This window comes from Gigantopelta aegis, chromosome 3 (assembly GCF_016097555.1).
Source record: "Gigantopelta aegis isolate Gae_Host chromosome 3, Gae_host_genome, whole genome shotgun sequence".
Taxonomy (NCBI): Eukaryota; Metazoa; Mollusca; class Gastropoda; order Neomphalida; family Peltospiridae; genus Gigantopelta; species Gigantopelta aegis.
The window spans coordinates 35,611,323-35,635,210 of record NC_054701.1 but is presented as its reverse complement, the minus strand read 5'-3'; the positions used below and the strand labels follow the sequence as shown (position 1 = coordinate 35,635,210).

Sequence of the window (23,888 nt, the reverse complement as noted above, 5' to 3'; positions counted from 1 at the left end):
CCTGTGAAAGCAGCTCGGCTAGCCAGCAGAAAACACCTCAGAATAGCCCTAAAAGGGGTCAGTTTTTCAAAATTTTCGGGGGGGGGGGGGGGGGGGGAGGGCCCCCAAGACCACCCGCCAAGAGCTTCACGCCTGCGGCGCTCGCGATGTCGGGCTTCTCCAGACACCCCGACCCCCCCCCCCCAGACCCCTCCCCCCCCCCCCCCCCCCCCTGCAAAATATCCTGCGTACGCCCCTGGTTAGTGCGTGCGTGCGTGCGTGCGTATTTGTAAAGCTTACCGGCTGCACTTCGGCAGTTTCCGGAAGGCGGAAGGCAGACATTTTTCAAGCTTAGAATAAATAAATAATAATTCGACGCCATCCTGATTAAATACAGTTTAATTCTTATATAAAATAATTTCCGAGCAAAGTATAACTGTTGTGTGTAAGTTTGTAGCTGTTATTTGTCCTTGTCCCTGTGTATTTTGTTGTATTTCGAGTTTTTCGTCCCATTGTTTACCTCGTGTAGCCATATTGCCCAATATTCCGTGATAGTACGTGTATTGCCAGATACCGTCGTTATCACTGAATATTGTCTTTCTCATTACATTTTACAGTAGCGTGTTTATTGTTTGAATTATTTTGTAACCATGTCACAGATTAAGGACTCTGTTGACCGGTCGTTTGACCGGCTTAACGAAAGTCTTTCCTCTGACAACTGTCAAGTGTTGTCAAATTTCCGCCATTGCGGACCGCTCGATAAAGAACGGGGAGGGAGGTGAGTGGGACCATACTAATGTTGCGTAGTTGCCGCCCAACTCTTCAACCCCTTCTAAAAAAAAAGTAAGTGTGATACTCCCGACCCCCGGGATGCTCGGACCAGACTGGCCGATCGTGGTGCAGTTGGTGGGCTTCACCGGGGGAGGGGGGGGGGGGGGGGGGTGTCGGATCATATTTCTAACTGTGTTTCCAAGGCGGACCTGTCCCTTGATGTCAGCCTATCTCTGAACTGCCGTCTGACACCTCAGGCGGTCTGTATATTGGACTAGAAAAAGACAGTTCAGATCCAGAATCCCCAGTGTCGAGGCTGGGGGGTGTCTTAACTCCATCCTCGCCACCCCTCACTCTCAATGTAAAGTAACAAAATTGATTACAATCAGACAGGAGGGGATACTCCCCGCTCGGAGTCTTCCACCCTCTCTGATGGCAAATCTGTATTAGGATCCCCTAGATCCCCTACCCACACCCACCCACCCCATCCACCCATCTGAGAAGTGCAAGAGACAGTTTGAAGAAGGTAAGTGCTCAAGTGACAGCGGAGACAACAGTCCAACCACGGTTACCAGACAACTCTACCCCCCAGGCCCCCCTCCCCCACCCCCAACAAAGAAAATAGAAAACGAAAAACAGACAATTCATTGATTGTGGAAGAAACTGACTTAGAATCCAGTGAGGTAATTCCTAATATTTCTACCAGCAACCAGTTCGGACCCTTAGGGAACCAGTCACCCCTCCCTAGCTGCACCAAAAAAGTTAATAGCTGTCATAAAAAATTACATTACAGGATTCAGGAGGGTTCAGTTTGGCAATTTAGATACCACGGCCTATGGACTGCTGTTCTTTCAGCATTCCATAGCGGCCATGCAAAAAACCACTCATTTAATTCTTAAAGACACCATTTTCTTTTTCACTAGACTGACAGATGGCCAGACTTTTATTAGAACTATTTCGGACGCCCCCTTTGCTTCCCTTGGCCTTTCAAATTAGACGGTTCCCTGGGTGTACCGATATGGTTGCAGTTGTGTTGCTGAGCCTAAGGAAGGGGTACGGGCCAGTGCTACTGATGATATGTCGTCACAGGCATTCATCAAAAGCTTTGGTACCGGCCCTAGCCAATCCGCCGAGACTAGAGTTATCCACCCATTTTGGAAAATACGGAAACGAATACGAGAAAATATAGTTTTCTTGTTATGTGATTAATGGCTGGGTAGCTGCTTTGTATGCTGAATTGTTACACTGGGTTTGACAGGGAAGAGCATGCAGTTAGTGAATATGTGCACTTGGTTTACACTGGATACTGCATACTGTCCCCCACAGCACCCTGAAGTCATGCAACATTTGTATAAAATGCATAGAAATGAGTGTGATTCGGTCCCTTAGCCCACGTGTGTTTGTTTACATTGATATAACGTAAAATGAGGTGGACAACAGGGGTCGTCCTTTTGAGTGTTCACTGGCCACAGGGAGGTAAGGTTTCTTGAGAAATGCCAATGGCCTGGTGAAATTAATAAAAGTGCTACAGCCACTGGTGCTATATGATACAGTGTGTAATTAATTGTGGTCTGAGGCCTGATATAGTGGGATGTTTGACACAGGGTGACACACTTTGATACTTGTGGGTGAAAATTTCATTTAAAAACCCCCAAATTAAATTGAATTTTATTATATTTTTATTTTAAAATTTGTAATTTCACATATTATGACATGATTTGGCCTACATTGTACCCCTATCAGGTCATAGGTCATTCTTTCCAATCAGAATGTATTCCTACACCTTGTGGCAGCCTCACTTTAGAGGTTAAGGTTAAATAAGTCAAAATGAGGATTTCTTCAAAAAATACAAGAGGGTAATTTTTTCAAAATGTGATCTGCTCCTAATCATGAATGTATAGTATGGAATGGGCCCCTCCAGACGAAATGGATATGGTGCTATTAAATTCAAATCACCAATCACAGGCCAATATCATACAGTAAATGCTCACAGATTAAGTTTCATGGTCTTAATAAGGAGATGGACATAGATGGCAGAGACATCAGTCACCTGTGCCATAACCGTCTTTGTATGTTTAAAGATCACTTATCTGCTGCAATAAACAGCTCACGAATACAGTGTGTAAACAGGAATGTCTGTTATGGACATGGACAATACCCCCCCCCCCCCCCCCCCACGCCTCTTGCATCTCAGAATGCAAAAAATATAAGAATGTAAAACAATAACAAAGGTCAATTTAAATAAAACTTTTATGTCATTCTTAGCCTCACATTTCTGTGTGTCTGTATACAGTTTTGTTTGCTCTACAGCTGAAATACTAAGTTTAATCTTCAGAAGTTCCAGTACTAACACTTTGTCATTTTCATTCATATTCAGCTCTGTGATTCGGTGTGTACCCATTAACATGGATCGGTACCACCAGTTGTTCGTCACTCCTCCACTGCAGACAACTGAGTACCTTGAACACTTTGAACAGTCACCACCGTAGCATGAAAATGTTGATTGCAGAACCTTTGGTAAGTTTCGTTTCAGTGTACTGATATCACCAGCATGTAGTTTCATTAGTTCCTTAAGAATTAAACTGCACCTTGCTTTCATATCCTGGCTGAATACTTTCTGTGCTTCACGCTTTTTTTTCACGGGTGGGCCCACTAAACATGTCTGGACTAAAGTTAGCTTTGTAACTCACTCTGACCTAAGTGGGTTGGATCGGCTAGCCGCTGCACTTTCCACATTGGATCTAGAAGGTTCAAAGCACTATCAAGTCCAGCAGATGATCTGGAAACTCCATCTGTAGTGATGTATCTTATGAGAATACTTTGTAGAGCCAAGTATGTTCCGATATCTTTTCCCATCTCGTATTCTGACAGCGGGGCAAATGGCGGCAAGTTTGCTGTGCAGTCAGGATGACCACCGGGACACGTTACATGAATACCTTTGTTTCTTAACCAGGCTCCGGTCCAACAAAGTTTATTCTGGAAGCAGGCACTTATGATGAATTTTCTTTCAGTCATTGTTTCAACTGCAAGTCCTATAGCTTGTGATGCATTCTGGCCGGTTTCTTCCGACTTGTTATTGTCGTGGAGTTGTATCTCCCATCCATGGCAATGTTAATTTCATCGCGTTCATTTCCACTTTTCATGTTAATGTCTTTCAGTAACTCAACTTTTTGTGCCATATCTTTTTTATTTAGATCTGTTACAGCTTTTAATACCTTGTATGATCTTCTCTGCATGCTGCTGCGACACGGTGGTGGTTTGTCCATGTTTGCCAATAGCACTCTTGCTCTCGTATTGCCGACAGGAGTATCTTGGAGACCGATAGCAAGACCCACATTATGTTTTGCTGCATTTGGGCCAGGTTTATTTGTCTTCACCTCATTGTACAGTTTTCTTTCAGGAGCAGTGAAGTCACATTTCACACAGTGTAGTGTGATTTACCAACAAAGACCCTACTTTACCTCTTTTAATATCTGCATTTCAGGCTCGTCGCACTCAGGGGAAGCTGTTGAGTGGTATCTGAAAGCTGCATTCCATGCATCTACCATTCTGTCATTGTCCATTATTCTCATGCCTTCTTTGTCTTTACACTGTTGTTCTTCTTTCATTTCAGATGCAGTACATGTACTCTTAATGGGACGTAGCAGCGGGACTGGCTGTGACGCACCTTCGCAATCTGGAGTGGATATGGTGGCTGAAGTGGAACTCGACTTCCTGACCAAGACAAACTCCTCTATATTCATCTGAACTACAGGTAGCAACTTCTCAGTCTCGATTCTGGACTTGCATGTTCATGTCACAGAGTTTTACCCTTATTCCAAGGTGTATGTCCCTTCTTGAACTATGTCTTTCGTCTTGTATTGCCTTCCATGGATGTTACTTGTAGTGTATAAAACAGTGAAATACTTATTGTGGTATGCATGTCCACACTTATCAGGGCTCACCCTGGATACAAAATACCTGTAGCCAAAATATTAGCCAAATGGAATTTTTACTAGCCATATTGAAAATGCTTTAGCCAAATTTGTTTTACTGTATAGAGTATTTATATATGAATATATCTTTTTCAGCTAATTGTGTACACACTGGAATAAATAGGAATAACAAAACCTCAATGGGGGTAGGGGTTGGAATGGGGTTATGCAATATCTTCAGAGTTTGAAGCCAGTACCCATACACCCACACCCACTGCTAAGGCCTATGACATTAAATTAACAAACATACAGAAATATGGGGGTGGGTGGATGTTTATGCAGGGTGTCGTTTTTTATCTTTCTTCCTTTTTTCCCAAATAAATCTTTTTGAGTTTTTTTTATTTTTTTATTATAGAGCTCATTATTTCTAACCAGCCTCGGTGGCGTAGTGGTTAAGCCATCGGACTACAGGCTGGTAGGTACAGGGTTCGCAGCCCGGTACCGGCTCCAACCCAGAGCAAGTTCTTAAGGGCTCAATGGGTAGGTGTAAGGCCACTACACCCTCTTCTCTCTCACTAACCACTAACAAACTAACAACTAACCCACTGTCCTGGACAGGCAGCCCAGATAGCTGAGGTGTGTGCCCAGGACAGCGTGCTTGAACCTTAATTGGATATAAGCACGAAAATAAGTTGAAATCAATCAATCAATCATTATTTCTTTAAATAGCAATCTTTATATTAGTTTGAAATGCTTTTTTTTATTTTTTATTATAGAGCTCATTATTTCTTTAAATAGCAATCTTTATATTAGTTTGAATTGCTGCTTTTTTTAAGTGACCCATCAATTCCCCACTCCAAACAATTTCATAATTTGTGCCATGTTGTTGCTGTTGATTTCAGCGTCGTGTTAAATGCTTGTTGTGATTTATGCTTACAAAATACCTCGGCTAAGAATGCCGACTTCACAGTATAGCCTACTCCATTTATAAAAAAACACACCAAAAAAACCCAACCTTTAATAAAATTAAAATTTACGGTCTTTTTAAAATCCAGCTAACTTATTAAATGTCACCTCACAGTCTTACAAATTTATATATAAAATTATCTAACAAATATGATTTGTGTAAACTAATTTTATTCAGTGTACATTTAACTGAAATTTGTACAATTTAAATACTGCATTTTCTTTTCCGGCGATCGCGATCTGCATGCGTGCTTTCGACCATGGGTACGAAATTAACAAAGACAAAGGAATAAACAAAAACTGCAGTTAGGTATTCATTGATGCAAACAACTAGTTTTTCTACACATTACATCAAGATTTACTTTTGCATAATCGTATTGTTTAATGTCCGCAACGATGTCTCTTGACACGCGGGTGTCAGCTGAGTCGGAAGCGTGACGTATATTCGCGCCGATAGCTGTACTCAGTTCAGCCAACGAACGTTCTTCCTAACGTTCGCGAACTATTTGATTGGTGTTCGTCGTGTCCATTTGGTTTTAACGTGAAGCGCACAAACCAGTCTAGGCGAACGTTTTGTTTTCGTTCGGTCTTGCTGAACTCAGATCCTGAGACGGCCTACAGGTCTTTCGGCCCTGAACTGGCATGTGCATTCAAATTGACACGCATTGTCGGTCTGTTTTTATTACTTTGGTTCAAAGATTTTACAAAGTAAGAATAACAAGTTACAGATCTTCCAGACATTGCTGTCATACATGTTGAATGCATGCCGTTAAAATTAATAACCGTGATTATTAAAATAAGCAAACATAAGGCCTACGCTGTATTCTGCATGACACCGTTTCTCGTTACCGGTCGCGAGATGGCTATTACGCTAATTGAATAGTTGGTAGTATTATTATGTTTGAGGTGTCGGATAGATTATGTAACCGTTTGTTCACATCAGAAGACAGAAAATGGCTTAGCCAAAATTTTAGCCACTTGCAACTTTTATTAGCCTTTTTTTTTTTAAATTAGCCAATGGCTAATTTGGCTACCGATAGCGCGAGCCCTGACTTATATATACCAGGCCATGTGTGATGTCACCTTCAGTTTTGATACATTAAAACATTTCAATGCAGTGGCAGTTGACAGCTTTTTTGTTCACTGTATATTCTGAACTGCATCTTTGCAGGCTGGTACCATTTTCTCTGCATTCAGGTGTGATCTGTTACGGTGTACAGACACCTTGCTAATTACCCTCGCCAGAATGACACTCGAGTAATACTAATTTGCAATTGGCATAAGTTGACTGTGTGCAGTATCAGAAATTTTACAGTTTTAAAGTTTAACTTTATTTTTTAAGATGGACTTTGTGGAGTTTATTTTTTGAAAATGTATCAGTTTAATTTAAATTGAAAAAAAAAATCATATTCCTGCCAACTGCTATATTTCAAAAGCAGAGAACACAACAAGGAGCAAATTTCTTTTTGTTGTTCAGAAAAATGTCTGTAACTTTTAAAGTTATTGCAGAATTACCATTCCACTATTTGGAATAATTTGACGTAGAATGTCACCTTTTGCGGCACCTACAGTCCCCTATTTCACCGGCTCCAACAGCCATATTTGGTATTGAATATTCTTTTTATTGCCTGTATGCAACTTGACATATGCATTTAAATGCCATATGTCACTTTGAGTGTTATGGTGAAAACAATTTTGGTCTGATAGGCATCAGACTAGAGTTATCCACCCATTTGTTTGCCCAAAATACGGAAACGAATGTGAGAAAATATAGTTTTCTTGCTATGTGATTAATGGCTGGGTAGCTGCTTTGTATGCTGAATTGTTACACTGGGTTTGACAGGGAAGAGGATGCAGTTAGTGAATATGTGCACTTGGTTTACACTGGATACTGCATACTGTCCCCCACAGCACCTTGAAGTCATGCAACATTTGTATAAAATGCACAGAAATAGGTGTGATTCGGTCCCTTAGTCCACAAGTGTTTGTTTACATTGATATAACGTAAAAATTAGGTGGACAATAGGGGTCGTCCTCTTGAGTGTTCATTGGTGCCAGGCAGGTAAAGTTTCTTGTGAAATGCCAATGGCCTGGTGAAGTTAATAAAAGTGCTACAGCCACTGGGGCTATATGAGAAAACATAGTGTAATTAATTGTGGTCTGAGGCCTGATATAGTGGGATGTTTGACACAGGGTGACACACTTTGATACCTAATTGTCAGTTAACTATGACAGTTACAGGACTGCAAATGTACATGCTAATTGCCAATATAGGTAGAAATCTGAAACTAATGACTTTGAATGATGATTTTTTTTTTTTTTTTTTAAATTAAATTATATTTAATTATATTTATATTTAAAAATTTGTAATTTCACAAATTTTGGTATTATTTTTGCCTTCATTGTACCCCTACCAGGTCATAGGTCATTCCTTTCAATCAGAATGTATTCCTACACCTTGTGGCAGCCTCACTTTTAAGGTTAAGGTTAAATAAGTCAAAATGAGGATTTCTTCAAAAAATACAAGAGGGTAATTTTTTCAAAATGTGATCCTGCTCCTAATCATGAATGTATAATATGGAATGGGCCCCTCCAGACCAAATGGATATGGTGCTATTAAATTCAAATCACTAATCACAGGCCAGTATCATACAGTAAATGCTCACAGATTAAGTTTCATGGTCTTTAATAAGGAGATGGACATAGATGGCAGAGACATCAGTCACCTGTGCCATAACCGTCTTTGTATGTTTAAAGATCACTTATCTGCTGCAATAAACAGCTCACGAATACAGTGTGTGAACAGGAATGTCTGTCATGGGCATGGACAATACCCCCCCCCCCCCCCCCCCCCCGCCTCTTGTATCTCAGAATGCAAAATATATAAGAATGTAAAACAATAACAAAGGTTAATTTAAATAAAACTTTTATGTCATAAAATCACATATAAATATCACATCATACATTTATTCAACATCATACATTTATTCACATGACTATTTTGGAATGTTTAAATTCACTCTTCAACGTCTAGGGTTTATGTCCACAGCAGAAATGCTATCCAGCAAACTGATAGTTCCTACATTATATGTATAACTTGAAACTTTGTCACAAAACCTACTTTGAATAACTGTGGTCACAGGAGTTATCTGCTCTTTGACTGTCAATATCTAATAATCCTTTCTTATAGTCAGCTTGCTGATCTCTGTGTAAACGTTTATATTGTGAGTGATCTCTAATTTTACTTCCATGCTGGACTAAGTGCCTTTTAACCACCTGTGGATTCTTTTGGTATCTTTTTTGATAGTACGACTCTTTGTCCATCTGATGTAACGAATGCCTCACCCGAGCTGACAGTTCGATGCCACAGTACTTGCATTTTTCTATCTTCGACGTTCCCGGGGCATTGTTCAGGCTATGGATGGTGGATGCAGCTCTTCCAGTCATCGTTTGTGAATAGTTCACATTTTTAGGTAAGGAAACACAGAAAACGATTCGCAGCCTCACATTTATGTGTGTCTGTATACAGTTTCATTTGCTCTACAGCTGAAATACTAAGTTTAATCTTCAGAAGTTCCAGTACTAACACTTCGTCATTTTCATTCATATTCAGCTGTGTGATTCGGTGTGTACCCAGGAACATGGATCGGTACCACCAGTTGTTCGTCACTCCACCACTGCAGACAATTGAGTACCGTGAACACTTTGAACAATCACCACCATAGCATGATAGTGTTGATTGCAGAACCTTTGGTAAGTTTCGTTTCAGTGTACTGATATTACCAGCATGTAGTTTCATTAGTTCCTTAAGAATTAAACTGCACCTTGCTTTCATATCCTGGCTGAATACTTTCTGTGCTTCACGCTTTTTTTTCACGGGTGGGCCCACTAAACATGTCTGGACTAAAGTTAGGTTTGTAACACTTATGAAACTGACTCTAACCTAAGTGGGTTGGATCGGCTAGCCGCTGCACTTTCCACATTGGATCTAGAAGGTTCAAAGCACTGTCAACTCAAGCAGATGATCTGGAATCTCCATCTGTAGTGATGTATCTTATGAGAATACCTTGTAAAGCCAAGTCTGTTCCGATATCTTTTCCCATCTCGTATACTGACAGCGGGGCAAATGGCGGCAAGTTTGCTGTGCAGTCAGGATGACCATCGGGACATGTCACATGAACACTATTGTTTCTTAACCAGGCTCTGGTCTAACAAAGTTTATTCTGGAAGCAGGCACTTATGATGAATTTTCTTTCAGTCATTGTTTCAACTGCAAGTCCTATAGCTTGTGATTCATTCTGGCCGGTTTCTTCCGACTTGTTATTGTCGTGGAGTTGTATCTCCCATCCATGGCAATGTTAATTTCATCGCGTTCATTTCCACTTTTCATGTTAATGTCTTTCAGTAACTCAACTTTTTGTGCCATATCTTTTTCATTTAGATCTGTTACAGCTTTTAATACCTTGTATGATCTTCTCTGCATGCTGCTGCGACACGGTGGTGGTTTGTCCATGTTTGCCAATAGCACTCTTGCTCTCGTATTGCCGACAGGAGTATCTTGGAGACTGATAGCAAGACCCACATTATGTTTTTGCTGCATTTGGGCCAGGTTTATTTGTTTTCACCTCATTGTACAGTTTTCTTTCAGGAGCAGTGAAGTCACATTTCACACAGTGTAGTGTGATTTTCCAACAAAGACCCCACTTAACCTCTTTTAATATCTGCATTTCAGGCTCGTCGCACTCAGGGGAAGCTGTTGAGTGGTATCTGAAAGCTGCATTCCATGCATCTACCATTCTGTCATTGTCCATTATTCTCATGCCTTTACACTGTTGTTCTTCTTTCATTTCAGATGCAGTACATGTACTCGTAATGGGACGTAGCAGGCGGACTGGCTGTGACGCACCTTCGCAATCTGGAGTGGATATGGTGGCTGAAGTGGAACTCGACTTCGTGACCAAGGGAAACTACTCTATATTCATCTGGACTACAGGTCGCAATTTCTCAATCTCTGATTCTGGACTTGCATGTTCATGTCACAGAGTTTTACCCTTATTCCAAGGTGTATGTCCCTTCTTGAACTGTGTCTTTCGTCTTGTATTGCCTTCCATGGATGTGACTTGTAGTGTATAAAACAGTGAAATACTTATTGTGGTATGCATGTCCACACTTATATATACCAGGCCATGTGTAATGTCACCTTCAGTTTTGAATGAATGAATGAATGAATGAATGTTTAACGACACCCCAGCACGAAAAATACATCGGCTATTGGGTGTCAAACTATGGTAATGCAAATAAATAAGTGATGATCAACATCAATATAAAAATTCTAAACAAAAACAGTGTAAAGAACTGTGCAAAAACACAAATATCACAGAATTTTACGGATACTGAATTTTACTCAAAACTTCAATTTTGTGCTGTATTGGCCATTCTCAAAGAGAATGTTACACCCCTGCACCACGGTGAGGTTACAGCACACGCAGGGGCCTTCAGTTTTGATACATTAAAACATTTCAATGCAGTGGCAGTTGACAGCTTTTTTGTTCACTGTATATTCTGAACTGCATCTTTGCAGGCTGGTACCATTTTCTCTGCATTCAGGTGTAACCTATTACGGTGTACAGACACCTTGCTAATTACCCTCACCAGAATGACACTCGAGTAATACTCATTTGGAATTGGCATTTTGTTGACTGCATGCAGTATCCAACATTTTACAGTTTTAAAGTTTAACTTTATGTTTTAAAATGGACTTTGTGGAGTTTTTTTTTTTTTAAATGTATCAATTTAAATTTAATTGAACAACAAAAACAAATCATATTCCTGCCAACTGCTATATTTCAATGGCAGAGAACACAAGAAGGAGTAAATTTCTTTTTGTTGTTCAGAAAAATGTCTGTAACTTTTAAAGTTATTGCAGAATTACCATTCCACTATTTGGAATAATTTGACGTAGAATATCGCCTTTTGCGGCACCTGCAATCCCCTATTTCACCGGCTCTAACAGCCATATTTGGTATTGAATATTCTTTTTATTGCCTGTATGCAACTTCACATATGTATTTAAATGCCATATATCAGTTTGAGCGTCATGGTGAAAACAATTTTGGTCCGATAGGCATCAGACTAGAGTTATCCACCCATATTGTTGCCCCAAAACGGAAACGAATGTGAGAAAATATAGTTTTCTTGTTATGTGATTAATGGCTGGGTAGCTGCTTTGTATGCTGAATTGTTACACTGGGTTTGACAGGGAAGAGGATGCAGTTAGTGAATATGTGCACTTGGTTTACACTGGATACTGCATACTGTCCCCCACAGCACCTTGAAGTCATGCAACATTTGTATAAAATGCACAGAAATAGGTGTGATTCGGTCCCTTAGCCCACGTGTGTTTGTTTACATTGATAAAACGTAACAATGAGGTGGACAACAGGGTTTTGAGTGTTCATTGGCCCCAGGCAGGTAAGGTTTTTTGTGAAATGCCAATGGCCTAGTGAAATTAATAAAAGTGCTACAGCCACTGAGGCTATATGAGAAAACATAGTTTAATTAATTGTGGTCCGAGACCAGAGCGAGAGGCTGCATAGACTAAGCTGAAAGCCGTCACACCACCAGACGACCACCCTGCTAAGTCGAAGCCGCCTGCTCCAACAATCTCCCTGCCTGCTACAGAGGAGGACGTAGACCCGTAGGAGTTGGCCTTGGGGAAACTAAAGAAACAATTCCGGGACTACGTCCAAGGGGATACAACAGACACGAAGAAGTTGAGAGTCCGGTACAGCAACCAGAGATGGAAGCCACTGCCGGATGGGACTCACTACGAGCTGCACACCCTAGGGTTCAACAACGCGACGGGACTTGTGACACACCGGCACCAGCAGATCTTCAGACAAGCGATTCTTCTATCTAATAAACAAAAACAATCCAAATTATTTATAGAGTACAAAATTCCCGGATATACCGGTCTCTTTTTTAATAGTGGGGGCATAGCTACCTTTATTAAAGAGGGCATCGCCCACTCTAGACTTCCACATGTTGCCACTCACCCCAATATAGAATCGTTGGGTGTCTATACACGGCCCTAACTATAATTTTAATATATTTAATTTTTATGTACACCCGGATGCATCTAATGTTAATTTAACTGTAAATTATTATTCCAAAATTATTGGTAACAGTAATTCGGATATATTAATTACAGGTGATTTTAACAGTCATAACACTATTTGGGGCTCTAATGTTACCAATTATTTACCAGGCCAAACGCTAGAAAATCTAATGGACAATAATGATTTGGTTTGTTTAAATGATTGCACCCTTAATTTTTTCTCAAATTCCCATCACACTTGGTCGTGTCTGGACGTCACCCTTATTTCGAGGGGCGTGGCAACTAAGTGTGAGTGGGAGGTGCTCAATGAATTTGGTAGTGACCACCTTCCTGTCAAAACCGTTTATAATAAAAAAAGAAATTGGGAAGAACCCAGTAAACAAAAACATAATTGGAATTTTAATAAAGCAAATTGGCCCCGTTTTGAGAATATGTGCGCTAGTATTAATCCTGAGCAGATTAGAAACGCTACTATTGATTTTTTTAATGATAATCTAGGTGTGGACTAATGAATTAAATTTACTTAAAGGCATATTGTCACAGACCACTGACCAATTTAATGATGTAACAAAGTATTACCTGAACAAAAATAATTTGATTTGTGCCTAAATGTACTTTATTCAACCATCTTTATAAAAACCATACTCCTTTATTAATGAGATTTTGTAAAAATAATTGAATTATGGCAATGGTCCATAATTCAAAAACTAAAATTGCCGTGAGGGATGACATGGATTTTATTCCATCATGGTTCAGTTAAAGTAATGCGATAGCTAGATTTGGTTTCCGACAATTAATGTAATTTTTTATTTATTATCCATTTTTAGAGAAATAAGGTCCTTAAATCCGTGACAGTATGCCTTTAAATAATAGGACAGAAGATAATATTAATAATTTTAAAAATGCTAAATATAAACTTATTTATACCATAGCTAAAGAAAAAAAAGCGTCATGGGAAAAATGTGTCGTCTCCATTGGCGAAAGCACTACTGGGAGGGAGGTCTGGTCTAAGAACAAGAGAATTCAGCGAAAACCGGGCAGTTTTTCACATATTTTAAAAAATAGTAAGGTTTATATAACCAATCAAGCTAAAGTTAACTTTTTTTTATAAAAACTGAATTGGCTCAAATAGGCCTACCAGTATTAAAAAACAGCCTTTTTAGGATCATTGGACGGCTCTAAAGACCCCACATTGGTCCTAGGAGGGTATGGCCTTGCCGTCAAAGAATTACAATGGTATAGCCATTTTAGAGCCCAGGGGGGGGGGGGGGGGGGGGGGGGGGGGGGGGGGGGGGGGGGGGGGGGGGGGGGGGGGGGGGGGGGGGGGGGGGGGGGGGGGGAATATTCTAATTACGTACAAATTTACACAGACGGCTCTAAAGACCCCACAATTGGTAGGACGGGTATGGCCTTTGCCGTCAAAGAATTAAATGGATATAGCCATTTTAGAGCCAGACTGACTGATAACGTTTCTGTCTACACCATGGAGCTATTGACTATTAAACAACCATAATGAAATGGACGACCAAAACAAATTCATTATTCTGTCTGACAGCCTAAGTGCCCTTAATGCCATAGATGGCTCCCATAGTGTCAGGCCAGAAATTGTTAATGAATATTATTAGTTTTTATAACAAAATTATCCAGACCGGGCTGGAATTCGTCTTTGAGTGGGTACCGGCCCATGTGGGTATCCATGGGAACGAGACCACTAATCAGTGGGCCAAAAAAGCTTTATCGGATGATAGGGTAAAGATTAATATAAAATATAAATATAGAGATATTAACTGTTATTGTGCCATGCATTGACCGCCTGTGGCAAACAGATTGGAACCACATGACAAGAGCATGGCACGCTAATATCAAACCCATTGTCTCCTCACAGGGCCCTACATCTTTTAGCATTAAAGCTACTAAAATAAAATAGCTAGATTACGCATGGGTGTTTCTGTTGCTCTAAATCAAATTAAATTTAAAATGAAAAAAAAACCCAAATAGTCCAAACTGCACCCATTGCAATACCATAGAAGATATTAAATCATTATTTATTCTTCTGTAACAAATATACAAACGATAGAATTAAACTACACATTTTGTTTGGATAAAAATAACATTCCGTATAAGTATATTTATGTTTAATATCATGTAGATGTGGTATTGTTGAATTCATCTTTGAACAATACTTTATCAAGAATGATAACTTGAATGAAATCTATCTAATCCCGATACATGTACTGACGTACTGTACACACACACACACACACACACACACACACACACACACACACACACACACACACACACACACACACACACACACACCTGGGGGCTTTGTCAACGAACCATCCGAAGCCTTTTTAAAAATAAAACATAATTTTTAAAAAACCCTCCACAGTTTGTTGACGTTTAAACTTTAATATTAAATGCTATTTATTTAAGAATAATATGGTATACATTAAATTTCTTTATAATGGAATGTACGCACACAGACACACACAGATATATGTCAAATAACGTGTACTGTTCTCGACTTAATTTTGGAGATACCTGCTAAAATATAAAATATAAAATTGAATACATATTTTTATTAGAAAGCCAATTGTGATCGACTAAAACAACGAAATAAACTTTTCTTTCTTTTCTTACTGACGTTATTTTCATTATCTTAGTCTTTTTGGTTTATTACTGCTGAACTATGTTCAAGAATACAAAAGAAAACACGTTAGCACTTTAGCTATAGATATAGCTATTGTGGAACTTAGACTAGATAGTTAGGAAGACAAAACGTTGCCACCGAGTCGGTAGAGGGCCGTCTTGAGGTGCGTAGGTTGTAAAACCGAAACACTGCGGTAGATCTATTTTCTGGTTGCTTTTCCCTTCCCAAACAGTCCCCCATGATTGGAATATCAAATACGTGGTTTGTACATATAAAAGAACCCTTGCTGTTAATGGAAAAATATATAACTCTTTTTCCAAAATTGTTGTTTTGATATCTTATAGCCAATGATTAATAAATCATTGTGCTCTAGTGGTATCGTTAAACAAAACAACCCGTTGCCGTCACAGACGACTCCTACCGACCAGAAATAAAAGAAAAGGAAGGTAATATATTATACTAATGGGAAAAGTTAAAGTTTTTGTTTTGTTTAACGACACCACTAGAGCACATTGATTTATTAATCATTGGCAATTGGATATCAAACATTTGGTAATTCCGACAGTCTTTTTTGACATTTCGTCTTAGAGAGGAAACCCGCTACATTTTTCCATTATTAGCAAGAGGTCTTTTATATAAACCATTCCACAGACAGGATAGCACATACCACGGCCTTTGATATACCAGTCGTGGTGCACTGGCTGGAACGAGAAATAACCCAATGCACCATGGGAAAAGGTGTCTGTGCATGTATTTCACAAGGTATATGTTTAACGGCAATCAAATAGTTTTCAAAATATTATTCATTGCGCATTCGTAGTACGAAACAATTTGCAAAATTATGATGTGTACACACATGACATTGTCAAAACCATTTACAAATTTTACAGTTGGTTTGAGACCATTTTATCCCGTGCACAAAAACATTTTTCCTCGAGTATATACCTCAGCATATTTTTAAACTACGGATTTTGGGTCTCACACATGGTTATTTTGACTTGATCGAGAAAAAAAAGAGGAAGAGGAAACCCGCTGTCGCAAAATAGGTACCCCCTGCTGATAAAACAGCATGGGTATATTTTATATGCACTTAGACAGGACAGTACATACCACGACCTTTTCGTGTATGAGTCGTGGTGCACACTGGTTGGGACGGGGAACCCACCGAGCCGAAGCAAGATGTCTTATATGCAATTTCCAATAGACAAGATCGCACATACCACGACTTTTGATATGTCATTGGTTGAGAGAGTAAAACACGACGGGTCCTCGGAGGGTGATCGATCCTAGAACCTATCTCATATCAGGCGAGGGCTTTAGCGCTGAGATACCCGGCATATACCGCGCTCCTCAAGTCTGGTTTCACCTCAAACTCGACAATATATCAGCTGTGTTAAAATTATACAAGTAAAGAGCAGACTATATCATGCAACGTTTCTTCCTGTGATCCAGTAACTCCTTTCCGATAATTCGAAATGTAATTACATTACTGCCCGATAACGCCTCCGTTGTTAGCATGATAACTTTGGCATTACTATGTATTATCAAATCACTAGGAAAAAGGTTTGCACATGATTGTGTGTTATCATGTTAGTAGCTATACGAAATGAATTCTGCTCATGACAGTGGGTTGGTCACTTATTTTTTAAACATCCATTTTTAAAAAATTACTTTTTTGAATTAAACATTTAAAAAAACAACAACAAAAAAACAACAAACCCAAACAAAACAAAACAAAAACAAAAAATAACGATAAACACACCCGCCAAAACCCCCACAAAAAACAAAACGAACAACAGTAGCAAATAAACAAGTAGCTTCCTGCAAAGAATGATTACACTGTCAAGTAGTGACGTAGATAGCAGCGAAACCAATAACGGAGATCTTCCTCCAGTCACACCTAAACGTGTTTATTTTTAAAGAAAAACAATAAAAAGTATAGCTTAAAATTATTATTTTTTAAATATGAGGTTACTACGTTTTGATATTGTGGCTATTTGTATCTTTTCGACAACGGTGTAACAGCAGGGCTGAAAATTAACATAAAAACCATGGTCGCCAGCAGGGCCAGTTGAAGAATATATAGAATATAAAATTTGGCGACTTCTTACTCTTGTCGGCCATTTGCATGGCCATCACGGATTTAAATGATGATGCAATATCTATGTTAGCAAGAGGTCGTTATAAATTAATTCCTTTTTCTAACTAATTATACTGGCGACCATCTTGGATTAAAATGATCTTGTTGTGCCTTAATTAGCTGGGAATATATCATGATGAATTTCTGGTGGATGTTGACAAGGGTTTTTCAGTTTGTGTGATTATAATTATATAATGACATACCCATTAATACAGAGAAACGTTATTACATTTTCAGAAAAATACCTCCACTTTATTAAAGCTCAGTTTCTGAATTTAAGCTACCCTGCAGAAAAGTCCACTGTGTTGTTTGAGATCCAGATGCATATCTCTATAAAAAAAAAATCCCACCCCCCCCCCCCCCCCCCCCCCCCCCCCCCCTCCCTAAAAAACCCCCAAAACAACAACGCCCAAACAAACAAACAAAAAACCACACACCCAACATAGTTAAGTTTGGTGCCCTCGGATGATATCAATTGGTCACATTTGGGGTCTTAGTTCATGGACTACTGTGAGGGTAACATACCCTGAAAAGGACAACCCCTATTGTCCAGCACCTTCTCCCAGGATATTGGTTTGAACAAACACACCCACTAAACCTGGCTGGAGTACACACATTTTAAACAAAAAGCACTACATTTACATGAGCCGGAATTGACCCAAAAAGGTCTTCAATGTCAACAAAATACACATGTTTGCAAACTACATGCTCTCCCATGTCAACTTCAGTATAATAGTTGCCACTTCAAAGTTGTCTGCCGTGAAATAATCACAGTCAAACAGAAGACTACTTGCACGGACAAATTTTCGAAATTTGGTCAACCAAATAGTGTAAATGCAATTTAGTATCATAACAAAATTGTAGTAGGCCTAATAAAGCACACGCCCATATCCGTTGTTCACTAAGCAAGGAGACAATCATAACAAAATGAACCACTAGTAATTATTATTCTTATTAATAACAGAACAAACGATTAGCATTTATAAAATGTCACTAATAATTAACTCTTTGACTGAAGCAAAACATCAAAGCTTATAACCGGCCATATCATCCAGCTATGGGTAACGAAAACGGTATTCGCGATCAAGTGACAGTATTAAAATTATTAGTGCGAAATAAGCGGTTTATGAATAAGTTTTCATTGAGCAAATTCAATTATAATTTAAAAAAAAGTATTGGATATACTAGTATACAAAATATGCGCTCCAACAAACAGTAGCGCATTGATCAATCTGATTAAAATTAGCTCTACTGGTCTCACCAGTAGATCTAACAGCATTGCATGGACTCCAGGTGACATTTCATCTATAATTAACAATTTAAATATTGACAATTACACTTCGCCTTTTATAGCGTTATTCGGGAGCATACAAATTCTAAAAATATCGGGCGAGACTATTTATGCAATAAGCGAACTTGTTGATCTATTTCAACATTGAAAAAAAACAGGGGTAAAAGTGCAGTAATAAATATGTGGCGTGGTACATATAAAAGATCCATTTTTGCTAATCAAAAAGAGTAGTCCATAGAGTGCCGCCAGAGAGATGTCTCTAAAATGTTTTTTTTTAATTCTATCCCTTTCCTTTCTCTCCTTTGAATTCCATCTCATTTCTTCCAGATCTGGCAACTTCTCCTATCTTTCAGCTTATTTCATTGTCCACCTCCACACCACAGTCCTTGTCTTTCTAACCGCAACAGGTGCTTGTCTTTTGTGGCTATCCGTGTCACACACCTGCCATTTCCCATCAGCTTTTAGCTGTGGGCTTAGTCTGACCACTTCGGAGAGTATTTAAATGCTTTTCTTTCATTATATATGTAGTCCTTAACCATTACTTGAATACTTCCACGCCGTAGGGTATTGATAAAGGCACCGATCCAGGTACCGACTTCCACTTAGAGCGAATTTTAACGTGCTGTGAGGCTATATTTCTACACGGGCTTCACTCTCACCAACCATTGACAAGTAACCAATAACCCCTTTCTTTAATAAGAGTCCAGATGAATGAGGTACAGGTATGTGCCCAGCACAAGATGCTTGAACCTTAAGGTGACGACTGTGATACGTTGTAATTGCACTGAGTGTTATTGTACCAGACTACCAGTAAACTGTTACTAATAGTAGGAGGAGAGTCGTAGTCCAATGGTACAGCGCTCGCTTGGTGCGCGGTCGGTCTGGGGTGGATTCTCATCGGTGGACTCATCGGGCTATTTCTCGTTCCACGACGGTTATATCAACAGCCGTGATATGTGCTACTCTGTCTGTGGGGTGGTGCATTTAAAGATCCCTTTAATTTTGACATATAGTCTTAGAAAGAAAATCCGGTACATTTTCCATTAGTAGCAAGGGATCTTTTATATGCACCATCCCATAGACATGATGGCACATACCACGGCCTTTGATATACCAGTCACTGGCTGGAACGAGAAATAGCCCAATGAGTTCACCGATGGGAATCGATCCTAGACCGACCGCGCATCAAGCGAGCGCTTTACCACTGGGCTACGTCTCGCCCCTACAAACGCTAGGAATACCAGAAACACATTCAAGTACGCAATAAAAAATATGCTGAGTGCGCCGTTAAATAAAAACTTTTCTTTCTATATCTTTCTTTTTTCTTCTTTCTTTCTTTCTTTCTTTCTTTCTTTCTTCCTTTCATTCATCCTTTAATCTTTTTTCCTGCTTCCTTTCTTTCTTTCTTTCATCCATACTTTCTTTCTTTTTTCCCCTTCTTTCTTCCCTTTTAGCACTGGCAATTCTACGTTCCCGAATAACATGAATAAAATTAGTATTAAGGCAAACTTCTTTTAACAGGCACATGAATGATGTAATTCTCACGACCCTTGCTTTAGTCAGTGCTAATAATGGAAGTAAACATAAATATCTGAACTTTAGCAGTGTAACAACTCAATCCCGAAATGTTTCTAGCAGCGAAGCACACCTGTTAAATAGGTGAGTAACTATTTATTGAAGAGACTGTGTTTACTTCCACAAATTGTCACTTTGTATTATTATTATTAATTATTTATTTTAATTTTAAAAATAATATTTCATAGGGCGTAACCCCCCCCCCCCCCCCCCCCCCCCCCCACACCCCCCACACCCCCCCCCCCCCCCCCCCCCCCCCCCCCCCCCCCCCCCCCCCCCCCCCCCCCCCCCCCCCCCCCCCCCCCCCCCCCCCCCCCCCCCCCCCCCCCCCCCCCCCCCCCCCCCCCCCCCCCCCCCCCCCCTCCACACACACACACACAAATGGATTAGAAAATAGAAAGAAAAGCTTTTTGTTAACAATTTATATTAGATTCAGTTAAATTAATTTTAAAAATTAACGCACTGGATAAAAAAAAGAGAAAAAACAAACATTTTGGTAACAATTCATTTTTACCGTTAGTTGGTGGGCGATGGTTGTTTTAGATACTTCTGGTATAATTGCACAATGCAATCACGCCTATCAATTTTACTTTCTAACATATTATTTTAAAAAGTCCATCCTAATTTTGAAAAGTCGATATCCTTTTTGTAAATATGTTTGATAAATTAAGCGATTTTATTTATCATTATTCTTTTTAGGTTAAATGTAAACGTAAAATAGATGGAGTTGTTAATTTAATACTAGACTGTCTGCCTGTCTATCTAGCTAGAACACCATTTGTGTGTCTATTTATTTACCTCGTTTGTCTGTTTGTCTGTCTGTGAGTCGTTTTATTTTGTAGGCCAGTGGTAAAATGTTCGCTTAGTGCGCGGTCGGTGTGTAATCGATTCCCGTGGGTAGAACTATTGGGCTATTTCTCGTCCCAGCAAGTGCACCACGACTGGTATATCAAATGCCGTGGTATGTGATATCCTGTGGGATGGTGCATAACAAATCCCTTTCTACTAATGGAAAGAAAGATAACGGGTTTCCTCTCTAAGACTAAGTTATGTAAAAATTACCAAACGTTTGACATCCAATAGCCGATGATTAATAAATAAATGTGCTCTAGTGGTGTTTTTAAACAAAACAAACAACCTTTTTCTATTTAGTAACATGACAAACATAAATACCGTTATCTAGTGAGGTCTGTTGGCGATATTTTAGGGACAGGCTGGACAAAGATGCTATTTTTGTTTTTACCAAAGACACATATCTGTGTGTAGATGAAAAAACCAAAACCAAAAAAACCCCCAACAACAACAAAAACAAAATTCCCATTATCAAGAACCAAAAATCTTACCAATAGGTGGCTGTTGTGACGTCATAGTTCTAAATGGCCTCCAGTAGAAATTGCTTCACCAAATAAACAGCATTTTAGTACTACCATAAGACTATTTTAAATCTTGATATAGTTTCTGTCCTCATCACCAAGTAAAAGTATATAATACATTTGATATGACGACTGGGCATGTCATACTGAACTAATTGTCACTAGTTTTCGACGGTAACCAGTTTTCCAAAATGGTATTATCCATTCAGTATTTTCATAATTTAGGTTCACATTCTAGTAATTTTTTAAATTATACATTTAAACGTAATCTACAGCATATATCGATTGGAAGTGTGGATAATAACAACTAGTTAAAGTGTGGATAATATCCTTACATTACTATTGTCACTGTCATACGAATAAGACGTATTCAAAACTATAGACAAGATATGAATTATGTAAGCTATTTTGAAGATTCCGTAGCAGGTTATAATTATTTTATAAATTTTCAGACATTTATATTATTAATTAACTTTACTACACAGTTTATACAACTTACATGGTGTTTTAAAATCAAACTAATTCTGGTATCTCTAAGCAAAAGTTCCACAAGAGCCGAGTTTCTCAGGAAACATTTCATCAATATTTCATCAATGAATGACAAATAAGAAAATTCATTGACATTAACAGACCCCAATATTCTATATGCATCACACCTCAGATTGTAGAGTGGTATTATAAAGAGAATAACTAGTTAATGACGTGGGATATCGGCTTTATCCCGTGAAGATAAGGATGGGAAGCCTTGCGGAATTTCCCATTCGGCTTGAACAGGATAAAGCCGATGTTCCACGTCATTAACCCGTTATTATTTTTATCCTGCAGTCCATAAAAATTAAGAGAAAAACTATTATTTATTACCCATATGGTTAAGAATATCTTGCTACATATCAAAGTGATACGTTCCACTAGAATGCCAAGTGGGACATAACACTTTTGACGTCACACGATGACGTCATCGATTGGCGTACTACAATTTTACAGGAACGTCAACGAAACGAGATGAGTGATATAAATTAAGATCGATTATGGGTAATAAATGGGATATTAAACTCGCTATCATTTCGTATCATGTTTATGTCCCTCGTGAAATCATTTTCATTGTCATTCGCTAAAGCTCGTGACAATTGAAAATTATTTCACTCGGGACATAAACATGATACGAAATGAAAGCTCGTTTAATATCCTATAATTATGTTATTTCAGCTACGTTATACGATGGCCTAGAGGTTTAATGAGCGATTGTGTAATGTAGCTATGCATGTGACGTCAAAAGTCATAATCGTTTATGACTTTGCTTTAATCGGTCATCATAATCGGCCGATAGAAACAGTGATTGCAGGATAAATTATTATGTCCGTCCCAACCAGTGCCTCGCGACTGGTATTTCAAAGTTTCTTTCGTTTAACTTCACCACTAGAAAGAAAAGACAAAAGAAAAAGAAAAGAAAAAAAAAGAAGAAGAAATTTTTATTTAAAGACGCAACCAACACCTTTTAATTACTGTTATACGGCGTCGGACATATTGTTAAAGGAAGGAAATGTTTTATTTAACGACTCATTCAACACATTTTATGTACGGTTATATGGCGTCGGACATATGGTTAAGGACCACACAGATATTGAGGGAGGAAACCCGCTGTCGCCACTTCATGGGCTACTATTTTCGATTAGCAGCAAGGGATATTTTATATGCACCATCCCATAAACAGAATATCACATAACACGGCCTTTGATTTGATTAAAATTAGTTCTACTGGTCTACCAGTAGATCTAACAGCATTGCGTGGACTCCCATGTCCAGGTGACATTTCATCTATAAAGAACAATTTAAATATCGACCAATTACACTTCGCCTTTTATAGCGTTATTCGGTAGCGAACAAATTCTAAAAATATCGGGCGAGACTTTTTATGTAATAGGCGAACTTGTTGGTCTCTTTCATCATTAAAAAACAGGGGGAAAAGTGCAGTAATGAACTCTGAATTGTATACTAGTATAAACAGAGTTTATGGCTATACCATCACGGTTTTGTTTTTCGTCTTAGTTTAGTTTCCGACATTCTTCGTAATTCACCCGAATCATTTCGTATACCCTCGGTATAATC

The 23,888-nt window shown here is 39.0% G+C and overlaps 1 long non-coding RNA gene across 3 annotated transcripts; it reads left to right on the top strand.

Moving 5' to 3' along the window:
• Positions 1 to 300: 300 nt before the first annotated feature.
• On the top strand, positions 301 to 10,957 carry LOC121367955. Of its 3 annotated transcripts, XR_005957459.1 has the most exons (6): positions 301 to 424; positions 3,128 to 3,267; positions 4,364 to 4,504; positions 8,938 to 9,103; positions 9,244 to 9,383; positions 10,483 to 10,957. It is a non-coding gene; the product is annotated as an uncharacterized LOC121367955 (long non-coding RNA). The 3 variants fall into 3 exon arrangements; XR_005957460.1 differs by lacking the exon at positions 9,244 to 9,383; XR_005957458.1 differs by lacking the exons at positions 8,938 to 9,103; positions 9,244 to 9,383.
• Positions 10,958 to 23,888: the final 12,931 nt, after the last annotated feature.